We start from the raw sequence: 14,414 nt of genomic DNA on the forward strand, positions 1-14,414 counted from the left end.
TCCCTGGGCATCAGCTGAGCAGGTTGGGGAACTAACCAGGGCTCTCTCTCTAGGGCCCTGTTAAATGCACTGAACTTAAAATGAAACACGAAGTGTGAATTTCAGGTTTGAACATGATGCATCAGGAAACGTGGAGGTTGGCAGCCCTTTTCCTCCCTCCTGCTTTTCGGTAGCAGGTATTAATATTGTATTAAATGTTATGAGAAAGTAAAGGCTGCGGAGAGGAATGTGCTCAGATGCAATTTTGTCAAGGTTTTTATCTGTGATTATGATTCCAGATGTAGAAACTCCCGGAGGAGGGAAATGAGGGGCTGCTGGCATGTGACATGTGTTTTAAGGTGTTTGGCAGTGTTTCTCAAAGTGGTGACAAAATGTTCAATTTTATTACAGGGAATTGGTAAAAGAAATATGAATACTAGGTCAGATATTGTTCACCTCAGCAAAAAGATTTACCATTATTGATTAGGGTGGGGAAAGTTTGTATCTAGGCCCTGCTTAAATCACATTGTCAACAATATAAATCTGTCAGATCAGATTTTTCTTAAAGAACAATTGTAACAAAATACACTATAGCTAATTGCATCCCCTCATGGCTAATTTCCATGCAATGATGTAAATTTCCCTGGAAGCAAAACCAAAAAAAGTAAATGTTGCAAAAAGATGCCATTTTTTCCCCAACTGGTATAACTACAGTCATTTATTGACAATCATTTCTTTTTAATGTAGCCCAGAATAATATCCAGTACTAGTAGGGCCATTTTGCTAATCTGGTTGCTCTGCAAGCCTTTCAGGTTGAAGCACAAAAACAACGGCAACAAATTTCCTCACATAGGAAACCACATTTTGCTTAAAGGAGAATCCGAAAGATTTTGTATGGAAAAAGTGGGGACGGGGGTAGAGGAGGAAGCAGATGAACCCTTGACTGGCTGACAACTCATATTTCCATGCACTTGAGACTAAAAATTTTTCCTATCACAGCCTTCCTCATTCAAAGGCATCTCTCCCATCCTTCTCTGACAGCAGGACACCTCTAAACTCCATTTCTAAGCACAGGTTTCCCCATAAACCTTTTATGAGCTTCCCATACACTAACACCAATTGACTGGAGTGCCCAGGCAGCACTGACTGGAGGTGGGTTTGGTAAACATTTCTACAAAACAAAAGAGTTTTTAGCTAAAGATGCTGGACTTGGCTCCTCCTTGGGTTCTCAATCAGAGGACGAGGGTCTCTACCCACTTGCTGGAGCCACTGCTTTACAGATCACCCCATGTCTAGCACACCCATTCAGCCCCAGCCTCTCTTTAGTCCAGGCTGAAGAATGTTGATTTGAGCTTTCCAGCCACTGGCACTATTTTACCATCACAAGGCATACTAGGCTCCCAGCACAAAGTGCAACTTCCTAGGAAGTAAGACAATTCCTCTCCTAGAAGATGATGTAGGATGTGGTAGTTTTCCGAGGGGAACACTGAGGTTGCAGGGGAGGAAAAATGCCCAGTGTGACCACCATCTCTCCCCCTACACTTTCAACAGGACCCCTCCCATACCCGAGTCCAACTTTCCACTGGTTTGATTAGCAAATCTCTACTGCTTTTGGGAAGTTGGCATTGTCTCTTTAGGTGAGGAATGAGTCATTTCCCACATATGCTTCAGCTGAAGCCCAGTCCCTTGGCACCCCTCTCCAACATTTTTATTCTTCCATTAATTAAAACAACTAATGTCCCATTGATTATCTTTGCATGAATGAAAATCATTACAAGCCCTTGCAGGTATATGAGAAATTCTGATTGCTTAAGTATTCACACTTTGATTTCCTATAGGCTAATTTTCTCAAGCATAAAGAAATTCAAACAAAACAAAACAAAAACAAAAACAAAATCTCCTGGCACTTTGCAATAAAATATGAACGCTAGTTGTAATGAGCTTGTGCCGATCTCTTGCAGGAAGAGATGTTCAGATGGCCCTGTTTTAGTGCTGAGTTTTACTATCTGGTGATGGATTCTAGACAGTGAAGGCAAACATTGATAGGTCATCAGACTCAGGTTTTGAATTTGTGTTTGTGTTGAATGAGATGAGCTCACCCAAATTTACTTTTAAGCTACCCTGTCAGCCCTCGAAAGTAAAAAGGCAGGGGACAATCGACACTATTTAGAATTTCCCAGCTACTTGGCCATTTCAGCTTGCATCTCCATTTCTGGGGGCTGCCATAATTAGAGCGATCTATTTTGCATTTACTTCTCTTTGCAAGCACTACATTATTCACTCTTTCCTGTGCTTATTAAACAGTGCCACCTGCACCAAATTCAACAAAGCTCTTCCATCAGTCGGGCCCAGCGAAGGATCCCAGACCATATATTATCATTAATTGAAGCTCAGTTGAATTGTTGACGATAGAGTCAACAGCAAAAGCAACACATTTTCCAAGACCTGTTTATAAAAATATTTTAAACAAAAAAATGCATTCTACAAATTATTATCTTTTACAAACTCATTTCATTCCTTCTGTACAGTAATTCAAGCAGCAATTAGCAAGTCTTTTAATTAATGAACTATTCCCTGTATGTCACCAAGGTGCCTGCAGCACAAATGTCCTCCTTCATAGGTACCAGCAGATGCAGTCGATAGTTTGTCCCCCGAAGCCTTAGAAGCTGACTACCTCGATAGCCCTAACACTATAAAAAGGATGTGAAGAGCCAAAGGCAAGGCTGGAAAGCAGAGGACAATTTTCAGGAAAGTAGCCATGGAAAGTATGAATCCAGAGAAAGGGAGAGACAGGAGAAAGGGAACCAGCAGCAGAGGAGAGAGGCAGAATATGAATGTCTAAAGACATCCATGGCTAAAGAAAGGCACAGAAAGTTTCTAGCAAAGATGGGATCATCTCTGAGCTTCAGGTACGTTATAAAGGAACTTTACATCCTAATGCTGATGATTTACACATTTTTAAGAGCCTCAAACCTCACTGTGGCTTGTTCTTTTAAAAGCTTCCTGCTTTGTTCAAAATACTGCTTATCTTTGGTATTGTCAACAGCTCTGCTCTGGGAGAGATTAATTAAGTGATAGGTCAGACACAATGAGGTGAAAGGGCATGTCCACCCAATCAGGACTGATTCATCCGTTTCTAGGTGGATCAACTTTTTTGAGGGATGCCAATTTTGGTTCAATTTCCAGGGGGGTTTATCAATAGGGATGCCTCAGCTCCTCCGGTGAGGAGTACTTAGCTGGTAAAGACTGGTCTGCAGATAGAAAAATCAAAAATCTACACTTTGTTTTTTTAAGATATGGAAACAAAATATAACTATCAATTGTCTGTATGCTTAAGTTTTACTGATCTGGGAGAAGGCTGATTTCTTGAATCCTTTTACAAAATACAAAATAGCTAATTGGGTGGTTATAATTAAGATTGCTATGCACCACAAAAAAATAAAAATAAAAACTTCGCTTTCTCTCCTCCCCCCACTGTTTTCATTGCCCTTTTCCTTCAAGTCCACTTTTAATTTCTAGAAGGTAATATCAGAGAAAAATAGAAAAGAGAGAGAGAATGAAAAAGAAACAGAGAGATTTTCAAGGTGTCATCTCTTGGTGGTGGAGAGAATGAAAAAGAAACAGAGAGATTTTCAAGGTGTCATCAGCTTAACTTTTCCAGACCAATTAGAAGTTACCTTTAAATCTCCATCCTTCACCCCCTCCACACCTTTCTAAATAGATCTTTAGACTAGTGAGAAATTAGTTCATTGGGAAGGGTCATGTGGTTGGCTTACCAGGTTCCTAACCAGAAGGGTTTTAGGGACCTTAGACCCCACTCCTAGAAGTGGCACCCTCCCCATCTCTCTGGCAGTCTGGGTCAAAATTGTGGTTGCAAAATTGTGTGTGTGTGTGTGTGTGTAAGAGAGAGACAGAGAGAGAAATAAACTCCCAGCCTGTGAATAAAGCTAGGCTCAGGTAAGGTGACTATTATTGGCAGACCCCAAACAAAACATTTGGAATATTTTTACTCTATTTTTGAACACTCTTGCAAACGAGCCTCACATTTTCCAAGGTATTTTGGGGGCAGGGAGGAAGTATGGGGGTGAACAATGGTTTGGGTTTATGCAACTGACCAGACATTTCCCCTTCTCCAAAGAAATGTAGAAGGCTAGTTTCTTAACTATCTAGTTGTTTAAATAGTCTGGGATCCATCTATATTTATAAAACTGAACAGAAAAACTTAACAGCCTGATCAATAGCCATTGACCGTCAGTGCACCTCACACCCTAACATGCACAGCTTGATCATGTATATTTGATCATTGAAAAATTCAAAGCATCTTGCAGCAGCGTATCAAGCTTCCTATAAAATAGTCTGCCTCTTTCTGTGGTCTTAAAAGAGTGTGTTTTTCTCTCTCCTGCATTTATCTATCTATCCACCTATTTATCTACACACACACACACACACACAGACACACACATTTCCCTTCCCGGAGAATTTATTGCTCATATATTTGATGAAGAACAAGGTAATTAACTGCCTGCGAGGCTGTACATCTGGGCGGCACTTCATATCCATTGCAATAATAAAACACTTTTTTCACATTTTAGCAAAAGAAAGGCTAGTCCTGCCCACAGATTCAGAGGACCCCAGAGTCTCTGTCTGCAAAGTCTCCTTGTTATAAATCCTACCTCCCTCTTAAGTGATGGCAAGCACAATTGCACCAAGGGGCACTAAGTTTATCTGTGCAAAAGCATCACTGGAAGAGCTTGTCCCTTTTCAGAGCTTCAGCATCAGCTTGTGGGGGTTTGAAACAGACACAGCTGGCTCCTGCATCCCCAGCCTGCTTGGCAGCAAACCGGGGAAAGAGTCCAAAGGACTGATCCTGTGAAGGGCCACAGGTAGAAGAGATATATTTTGGGATCCCAAGGGTTGTTGTCTTGAGCATGTGTCGCTAAGAACCAATTACTCCCAAAGGACCCGATCCTGCAGATTTTTCTGATATTCTGGGGTCAAAAAATGGATTCCAAGTTTCTCCAGAAGGTATCCCAGATCCATCCAAACTACTCCAAGATCCTGGGCAGAGGAATACAAGCTGGCACAAGCCTGCTCCAAGCCCCCAGCACAGTTCTTATAACTCCAACCTGAGAGACCACCCCTACCCCCCAACCAGCAAAACAAATTACCTGCAGAACCTCCCATCTCGGGAGTCCCCTGCTCTGTATTCCCGACCGTGCCCCGCACAAATTATTCGGGGCCCTTCCTTTTAAAAGCAGCAGCATCTGCGCTGAGGCTCCCTCCTTTAAAGGGTGGGGGGAGACTTCATATGATAATATGTGTAATATGATATGGAATGACAGAATGCATGACAGTTGCCCATAATACAGAGAAGTCAGTCAAAGGACAGAGGGGACATTTGGATAATTACCATCTATTGGCTAGTCAATCACGCGAACAGAGAGAAACTGCACAAAACCCACAATGGAGTTGGGAAACAAAAGAGACCCGAGCCAGACTCAGGATTAACCGGTCTAAAGCGATCTAAATGCTTTTGTATCTGAAGAACTGAGGCTCCCGGGTTGCCCCCCCCAACACACCAACAATCCCAGGGAACTAATTGCGGGGATCAGAGTTAAAGCTCTCTCCCTCCTTTCCCATTTCTCTTTGTAGACTGCTCACCACGCAGAAAAAAAAAAAAAAAAAATGATTTCTCTCTCTGTGTTCATTAAACTATTTTAAAGTTAAAGAGGTGGGGGGGGGGATACATGTAGCCCCTCAGTCCAGAAGCTGGGATTCCTCTGCCATCGAAGAGGCTGGGACAGTCTCGGTTGGTCTCAATTCTTTGTTTCAGGGTAAAGTCTTCCTTCCTTGCCCCGTGGAAACAAATGCCCCATGCACCTGGGCTGCGGCTGGGGAGCTGCCGCTTTCCTGCGGGCTGCCACGGATTGCTGGTGCCGTACTTTGGGTGAGGAGTCCCCACAGCTGGCCCCTGCACTAGAAAAACACAAGGTAGATCCCTCCAGCTGAAGACAAATTGGTCTGCACAGCCAGGATTACGGGGGTGAAGGGCAGCACAGGAATGGGTCTAGCCTTGGAAATGGGAAAGTGAGCCACAGAAGGTGGTTGCAAATTGTGGGGAGAGATAATTTCCTTTTAAACTGGGGAGTGAGAAAGAGGAAGAAAAACCTTCCAAATTGGAGGAGGGAGAGGATGTGCTTAATTGGGGAAGAGGAATGGGAAAAGACTCCTTCTGCTTGAGAAGGGTGGCAAAGAGGCGATTCCTCAAAAGAGACACAGGAAAATAATGTCTATAAAATTTTAGGGACTCGGAGAGGATAGTGACAGAGGAAGAGAATTTCTTAAAAGAGAAAAAGATCTGGACAGATCTCTGTACCTGAGATCTTCTTCTGAGACAGAGACTCCCCCACGCTCCAGACAGAGCGGCAACTGCCAGCCACTTGCCACCAGGTCCTCCCTTTGACAAGCCCAACTCGCCCAAAGCCCTCCCGGCCGCGACGGGGCCCTCCCGTGCTCCCGGCTCGGTGGCAGCGGCGGTTCCCGGTCCGGGTCCGCGGGTGCCTGCCGTGGCCCTGCCCGCACCCCGCGCAGCCCTCCAGGCCCCTGGGGCGCGCAGAAGCGCTTCCTTACCTTGGCGAGTCCTCCGCAGCGGGTGTGGCCGGCTCTGCGAGCGGCCCCGGGCCAGGGCCGGGGGGCGGGGGGCGGGGGTGCCGGGCTGGGGGGGAGCGGCAGGGTGAGGGCTGGGGGCGCGGGCAAGGTGCCCAGCGGGGGTGAGGGGGCCGTCGGCAGCCCCAGGGCCCTCGGGCGGGCCGGGCCGAGCCGGAGGAGGTGCGCGGCGTGCTGCGTGCGGGACCGGGGAGGGGCACCGGGGCCCGGGCCGGGGGGCGGAGGGCTCCCTCCTGGGGCGGGCGGGGTGCTCCAGCCTGCGGGGCCGGCCCAGAGCCGGACTAGGCGCTCGGGAGGTAGGCCCGGCGCCCGGGGAGCCGAGGACTGGGCGCGCGGATCAGAGGGGCCGTTTTTCTTGCCTCGGCTGACAAATCAATCAGGGCCGGCCGGGCGCCGGGAGCTGCCACCCGGGCTGCGGCGCGCGGCTCCCCGCTCGCCCCGCGCTGCCAGCTGCCGGCCGCCTGGAGTGGGCGCGGGCCGCGGCGCGGGCTGGCTGCGGTCATTAGGCTGCCGGCGCGTGCGGCCGGGGGCGGGGGCGGGGGCGGCGGCGAGCGCCCGGAGGGGGCGGCGCGGCGTCCCCCGCGTCCCCCGCGTCCCCGGCCTCCCCGCCCCGCCCGCCGCCGTCCCGCGCCCGCTAGCGCTCGGCGTCCCCCGCCTCCCGCTCCGTGGCTGTCACCGGCCGGTCCCCCCGGCCGTCCCCGCCCGCCTCCCCCTGTCTCTTTCCATCTCCCGGTCTCCGCGGCGTTTCTCTGCCTCCTTCCTCGCCTCTCCCGGCCTCTCTGGCTGTCCCCGGCTCTCTTCCTCACTGCCTCTCTCTTTTTCTCTTACCCCTCTCTCCTCGGCTGCTCTCACCACTTCCTCCCTCCCTCTCCGGCTTCCTTCTACCTCCCCTCACTCTCCCCCCTTTCTCGCCTTGCTCAGGGGGACTCGCTATCTCTTTCTCTGTCTCTCCTTGGAACAGCGGCCCCCAGAATGCAACTGAAGCCATTTCCCCGCTCTGAGACCTCGGACAAGTCACTCCACGCCAGGGCTGCAGTTTCCTATCTCTAAAAGGAGTTGATGAGCAGCTCTAGGTGGGGTGGCGATGGGGGACGCAGGAGGTGTCCCCTGCCTGTGGTCCCCTGTTGAAGTTCACGCCTCCTCAAATGCAGCGGCCACCCAGGGCTCGCTGGGTGCCCTGTGTGCCCCACAAAACACCTTTCCTCAGCCTCGAGAACAAGTACTAGAGGGCAGTTCCGCGGGAAAAGTTAATGGTAGTTTCCTCCAGGGTCCCTAAAGCTCCTCCTGAAAAGTGACTGTGGTTCCCCTCCTCCTGTCCTCAGGTTTTGAGTGGGCACAACCTGAGCTGGATCTGATAGGCCCTGTCACCTGCTGGTTCCTCCCTGGTTGACACCAAGCAGAGGGGCAATGCTCTCTCCCTGTCCTTAGACCCAAGCAGGAGAAAAACCTACCCTCCCTCCTTCCCTCCCCATTCCCCATCACACCATGATTGGCTTTTAAGTTTCAGGGATGTTTCCCGGACCGAGTGTGGCTTCAGAGTCAGAGAGATGTGAGTTCAAGACCACTTGCTTAGGTAAGCCACACTGGTCCAAGTTTCAGTTTGTTCATCTGTGAAATGGGAGCAATAACTACCTCTTTTTCAGGATTGCCATTGGGATCATTCGTGGAATCCATAAAGTGCCCAGCCCACAGGTTATTTATTCTGTCCAGCTTTTATTCAAGCTTTTTGCTTGGCACTGAGGAGACAGCAATTCACAAGGCAGGCATGGTCTCTACCTTCATGCAACTTGCATTCTAGGTGGCAGACAGACTGTGGACAGCAATTACACAATTTCATGACAGTTATACAAGTGCCATGGAACATAGAGAGTACGAGGAGACCAGATATCCCGGGAAATTGACCTGGTCTGGGGCTCAGGAAGGCCTTTCCCAAAGTGTGATGACATCGAAGCTGAGACCTGATGTCAGTTGGGGCACCAGGATTGCGGTTGGTAGGAAGTGGGCAGGGGGTGCTAAAAGAGGTGGTGGAGGGAGCAAGGCCAGCGGGAAAGCCGGAGTGGCCGGTGTGGCCGGTGTGGGGTGGGGAGCTGGATGAGGCTGCAGAGGTGGGCGGGGCCAGGCGTGGGCAGGCAGTGTCTTGTAGGCTGTGCTGGGAAGTCCCGGCCTCAGCGCATAGAAACTGCTCTCATGAACCCTCAAACACGAGTCCCGATTTCCCCTTTTCTGAGCAGGAAGGAGGAAGCCAGGCCAGCATGCAGACTCATTCTTTGCCTTTGGTTGTTCCTGGGGACTGCCATCTCTTGTCCCCTCCTCTGCTATGTCCCAGCACTGTGTACCCAAAGATGTCATTGCCTACTATGGCAGCCATGCCCCCATCCGAGGGTGGCCTCCCTGGCAGCACACACTCAGGCTTGGTTTCTCTCTGTGCCCTTAAAGTCAGGCCCACAGGAGGCATTGTCCTTGGCCACTGAGCCCCTGTTGTGTGCCAGGCCCTGTGCTGGGCATGGCCCCTGTCCTCACAAAGCACTCCTTTTTCTGGAAAGACACTTTTGAGCACACAAGGATGCAATGACCGTGATGAAGGAGTCTCACGGGGGACCTGAGGCATGTGGCTGGAAGCTCTTTGAGGGCAGGTCCATCGTGCATTTTCTCACCTGGCACCATCATCAGGGTGTGGCACTGTGCCTGGCACCAAGGCGGACACTCAGAAACACGTATTTGGAGGATGAAAAAGAAAAGTGGAGTTTAAACACAGAAGGATGAAGGCTCAGTAGGAGCTCAGAGAGCCACAAGAAAGGGGGAGGAGACCTGCCTCTGAAGCTCTGTGAGGAGGAGGCAAAGGTCTCTGTAGTGGGAGGGAGCTGATGCTTCTGGTGCTCCTCCTCCCAGGGCCAGGCAGGTGCTGGGCACTTTTGTGCAGTTCCCTGGACCAGTCTCCACAGCGCCCCGCCTCGAGGGCACCACTGGCCCCGCTTTTCTGTTAAAGCGCTAGGGTCCAGAGGGGTTGCGTCACAGGCTTGAGATCACACAGCCAGTAAGAACCTGTGCCCGGATTTGAACCCCGGTCCGCCTGCTCCTCTTTACTAAAAGAAGGAAGCAAAAGAGAAGAAGGCAGAGGAAGGCGACGACTGAGAACAAAAGAAGAGCAATGGCAAAGGAGTGAGCTCCACGAGTAATTTTTCAACTTAAAAACAATTCCCATTTCCCAGCCCTGCGGAGGCAGGCGCAGCGGATCTGAGGCGAGGCCGGCCCTCTGACTCGCAGGAGCCTGCCGAGGGGCCCCGGCAAGCTGCTTCAAAGTCGGCCTCTTCAGCACAGGCGCTTTTAAACTTCACACGGGAAACTTTCCAGGGCTGACTTTTTGCACTTTGTTTCCAAATCAAGAGATGGGGAAGTCCCTCTCAGCCCAGCGGGGAGGAGATCACACTGCGAGACTTGCCCTAGGGTTTTCGGCTTGGCACTGAGCTCCTCAATAGGCCAAATGGGCTGATCCCCAGATGTAGGGGTGTGGGGCCCTGTCCCCTCCCCGAAATGGGTTCCCAGGAAGAATTCAGGGTGTGGGCTTGGCAGCCAGTCCCCCCCTACCGCCCCCACCGTCACCAGGGGGGATAAGGCCTCTCTTCCTGTATCCTCCCAAGTCTGTTTCTACCTGGGTTCCAGGTGGCTTTTGTGGACAAGATACGACCACCTCATAAGGACCATGACGTACTCCTTGCTCTTCTCTGCACAGCAGTCTCAAAACTAAGCCACACCGTCTGTCTCCTCTGATCACCATTTCGAGAGGCAGCAAGGGTCTTCCTAACCCTCAGCTCCCTCTGATTTTTGGAATTCAGATTTGGATTTTGGATGTACATCAAGAGGCTGTCTCCATGCATTTTAATTAAGCTGTCTTTTTTCATTTATTACTAATACACTCGTCTTAACTATGATTTATTTGTTAAACAAAGCACCATAAGCCATCACTTATTCATCTTAATTTCAACAAAATTAAAGTAGTCGCTGTTAGATTGCACCTAATTGCACTTGCAATGAAAAGAACGGAGATGTTAATCAAAATAAATTGAAGATAAACAATAAAATCATTACATCTTTGCGGTGGTAAGTGTAACTAATCAGTTTTGACTCGAAGCGACCGAACAGGAATAATGAATGTGTCACTGAAGGCGCGCTCATTAAGGGAGGCTGCCGGGGCCTGGTCTTCAGGGCAGCAAACAGCTACCCTGCCCATGTGGTGAGGGTTCCTGCCTCCTGGGCTGGGCAGAGGGACCCCAAGGAGTAAAGTGATCCAGGAGGAGGCTCAGAGAATGGAAGCAAGTCATGGATGGGGGTCTCTGAGGCTGCCCTGCTACAGAGGGGTCCTCTCACTCTGATGGGAAAGAGGTCCCAAGCTCGTTACTGGACAGCCCAGGTAACCAAGGATGGGGTGAAGGCAGCTGGAAGACAGACAGACAGCCCGATATCCAGGGAACATAAACAGGCAGATGCACTGCAGGGGGCACAGTAGAGAAGAGTCAAGCATTAAGAGACAAGGAGAGCTGGGTGCGGTGGCTCATGCCTGTAATTCCAGCACTTAAGGAGGCTGAGGCAGGTGGATAACCTGAGGTCAGGAGTTTGAGACCAGCCTGGCTAACATGTGAAACCCTGTCTTTATTAAAAATACAAAAGAATTAGCCGGGCATGGTGGCGCACGCCTGTAGTCCCAGCTACTCAGGAGCCTGAGGCAGGAGAATCGCTTGAACCTAGGAGGCAGAGGTTGCAGTGAGCCAAGATCAGTACCACACTGCACTCTAGCCTGGGCAACAAAGTGAGACTCCATCTCAAACAAAAAAAAAAAAAAGAGAGAGAGAGAAGGAGAGTTGGGCACAGTGGCTCACACCTATAATTCCAGCACTTTGGGAGGCCAAGGCAGGTGGATCACTTGAGGTTAGGAGTTCAAGAACAGCCTGGCCAACATGGCGAAACCCCGTGTCTACTAAAAATACAAAATTAGCTGGGCATGGTGGCGCACGCCTGTAATCCAAGCTACTCGGGAGGCTGAGGCAAGAGAATTGCTTGAACCTGGGAGGCAGAGGTTGCAGTGAGCCAAGATTGTGCCATTGCACTCTAGCCTGGGTGACAGAGTGAGACTCTGTCTCAAAACAGAAAGAAAGAAGAAAGAAAGGAAAGAAAGAAAGAGAGAAAGGAAGGAAGGAAGGAAGGAATGAGAAAGAAAGAAAGAAAGAAAGAAAGAAAGAAAGAAAGAAAGAAAGAAAGAAAGAAAGAAAGAAAGAAAAGAAAAAGAGAAAAGAAAAGAAAAGAAAAAATAAAAGAAAAGAAAAGAAAGGAGAAAGAGACAGGCAGAAGAGAAGTGAGGGAGAGGAGGTTGGCCAAGGCCAGAGATGGACAGTCAGACAGGGACAGACAGAGAAAGGAGCTGCAGAGGGAGGGAAAGCGAGGCAGCTCTGACAGTGATGGAGGAGGGACGGGAACAAGCTGAGTGAGGAGAGGGAGGCAGAAGAGAGAACCAGGCCGATCTGCAGAGGTGGAGGCTGTGGGTCATCATTCAGTCATTGCTCCTGTGAGGACTATGCACGCACATTTTCATTTGGAGCCAGTTAAAGCTCGGGAGCTTTCACGTTAGGATTCTGGGGACACAGTGGTCCTCAGCAGTCTGTGCAGGTAAATGACTGTCAGGATGGGATCCCTGGACTGGGCTCAGGAACACAGCAGGAATGATCATGAGTACTGAGGCAGAGGGCCACCTGGAGGACTCTTGGGCTCATCCTCCCACTACGGGGCTTTCATAGCCCTAAAGGGTCCAGATAGGGCTCCTTCCTCATGTCACAGGCCTCTATGCCAGCCTTTGGGTTGCTGGCCTGGACACCAGATGCTGTGCAGAGTTGCTCTGGCTGAGGTTGCCTTAGCAACACCCTCTTTCCAGTCTGGGAAGATCCAGAATGTGGGCAACTTTGGGAAATGGGAAAATCGGAAGATACAGCCATCCTGGTAGGACTAGGGGCAGAGACCAGGAGAGGCAATCTGAAAGATATGTATTTTTTGAATACCTACCAGATGCTTAGCCCTGGGCTGGGCCTAGGAAATACAAAGATGACCCTGTGGTCCCAGCTACTAGGGAGGCTGAGGCGAGAGGATCACTCAAGCCCAGGAGTTTGAGGTTACAGTGAGCTGTGATCACACCACTGCACTTCATTCAAGCCTGGGTGACAGAGCAAGAGACTCTGTCAAAAAAAAAAAATAAAAAAGAAATACACAGATAAATCAGATATGACCTCTCTGTACCTCAGTTTCCCCATCTTTAAAAGTAGGGTTAATAATAGAACCTACTTCACATATTTATGATGAGGATTAAATGAGTTAATACTTGTGAAGTGCTTAAATGGTGGTTGACCCTTGGAAAGGGCTTTATGTGTTTGTTAAAAATAAAAATAAAGTAAGTCTCTGCCCTTCTGAAGTGCAGAGTTCAGTCGAGGAGACAGACTCGTTAGCAGTCAAGTTCTGTCGAAGGGGTGAAGGATGCTCTGGGGCCCAGAGTGGAGTGAACGCCTCCAGCGAAGCAGGAGGAGTAGAAACTAGACAGATCAGGGCTCGGGGAGGGGAAAAGAGTGATTCAGGCAAAGGGGACCATGCAAAGGCACATAGCCCCATGCCTGGGGCTGTCAAGCAAGTTGGAGTTGAGGCTGAAGACCAGGGACTTAGATCTTGATGAGCCTTGGCAGGGACGATGGAAGAGCATTTGGAGGGACAGGCTGGGGTTTTTTTCCTGGCTGCTCTGCATGCATTTACTATATTTAGGGTGGGACTTTGGGGATTGCGTCCTACTCCTTTCTTGCCCTTCTTTCCTCCCAGTCCAGTGGTTCTGGTAGAGGCAGTTCCACCAGGACTCCAGGGGAAGCGGCATGTGACCCAAACCTAAGCCAATCCGTGCATTCCACTGCTGTGGCCACAGTGATTGGCTGAGGGACCAGCAATCCGGCCCAATGGGAGCCCATCCTGGGCTTTGGCTTGAGGACCTGGGAGAGGTCTTTGATCCCTTCTGCTGGTCTCTAATCTGACAGGATGTAGGGGCTGGGGCCGCTGTCACCACCTCACAACCATGGGGCTTCTGAGACCGAAGCCAGCACAGCAGAAGGCAGCAGCACGGTGGAGCGAAATGAGTTCCAGTGACATCGTTTGAGCCCCAAATCCAGCCGAGATGAAGCCAGCCCTAGTCCCTGGCCTTTTTGGGTTTATGATCCAATACATTCCTTTTTGTTTAAGCCAGTTTTGGTTGGGTTTTCTGTCACTTGGAACAGAAAGCATTCTAGCTGATACAAGTTTCAAACAGGAATGCGACGCCGTCATGTGTTTTAGTAATGTCACTCCGGCAGCCGTGGTGCAGCAGAGGGACTGGAGGGAGTGAGGTTGGAGGTAGCCAAGCCAGTGGGGAGGCCGACATGGTCATCGCAAAGAAGGCTCGTGACCAAGAGGAGGCAGAACTAGCAGCTCCGGTCTCCGCCGCTGGATTCGCTTCCTGAGGATGCCGTAACAAATCGCCATAAATTGGGTGGCTGAAAACAAGAGAAATTTATTTTCTCATGGTTCTGAAAGCCAGGAGTCCAAAATCATGGTGTCAGTAGAGCCTTCCTTCTGAAGGCTGTGAAGGAGAATTCTTTCTTTTTTTCTTTCTGAAACAGAGCCTTACTCTTATTGCCCAGGCTGAAGTGCTGAAGTGCAGTGGTGTGATCTCGGCTCACTGTAACCTCCACCTCCCGGGTTCACGTGATTCTCCT

The 14,414-nt window shown here is 49.9% G+C and overlaps 1 long non-coding RNA gene across 1 annotated transcript; it reads left to right on the plus strand.

The window, feature by feature from the left end:
* Positions 1–7,301: 7,301 nt before the first annotated feature.
* Positions 7,302–13,793, plus strand: LOC134736281 (uncharacterized). The gene is made up of 3 exons (XR_010120186.1): positions 7,302–7,898; positions 8,147–8,218; positions 13,701–13,793. It is a non-coding gene; the product is annotated as an uncharacterized lncRNA (long non-coding RNA).
* Positions 13,794–14,414: the final 621 nt, after the last annotated feature.

This window comes from Symphalangus syndactylus, chromosome 3, assembly GCF_028878055.3.
Source record: "Symphalangus syndactylus isolate Jambi chromosome 3, NHGRI_mSymSyn1-v2.1_pri, whole genome shotgun sequence".
In the NCBI taxonomy this organism is placed as follows: domain Eukaryota; kingdom Metazoa; phylum Chordata; class Mammalia; order Primates; family Hylobatidae; genus Symphalangus; species Symphalangus syndactylus.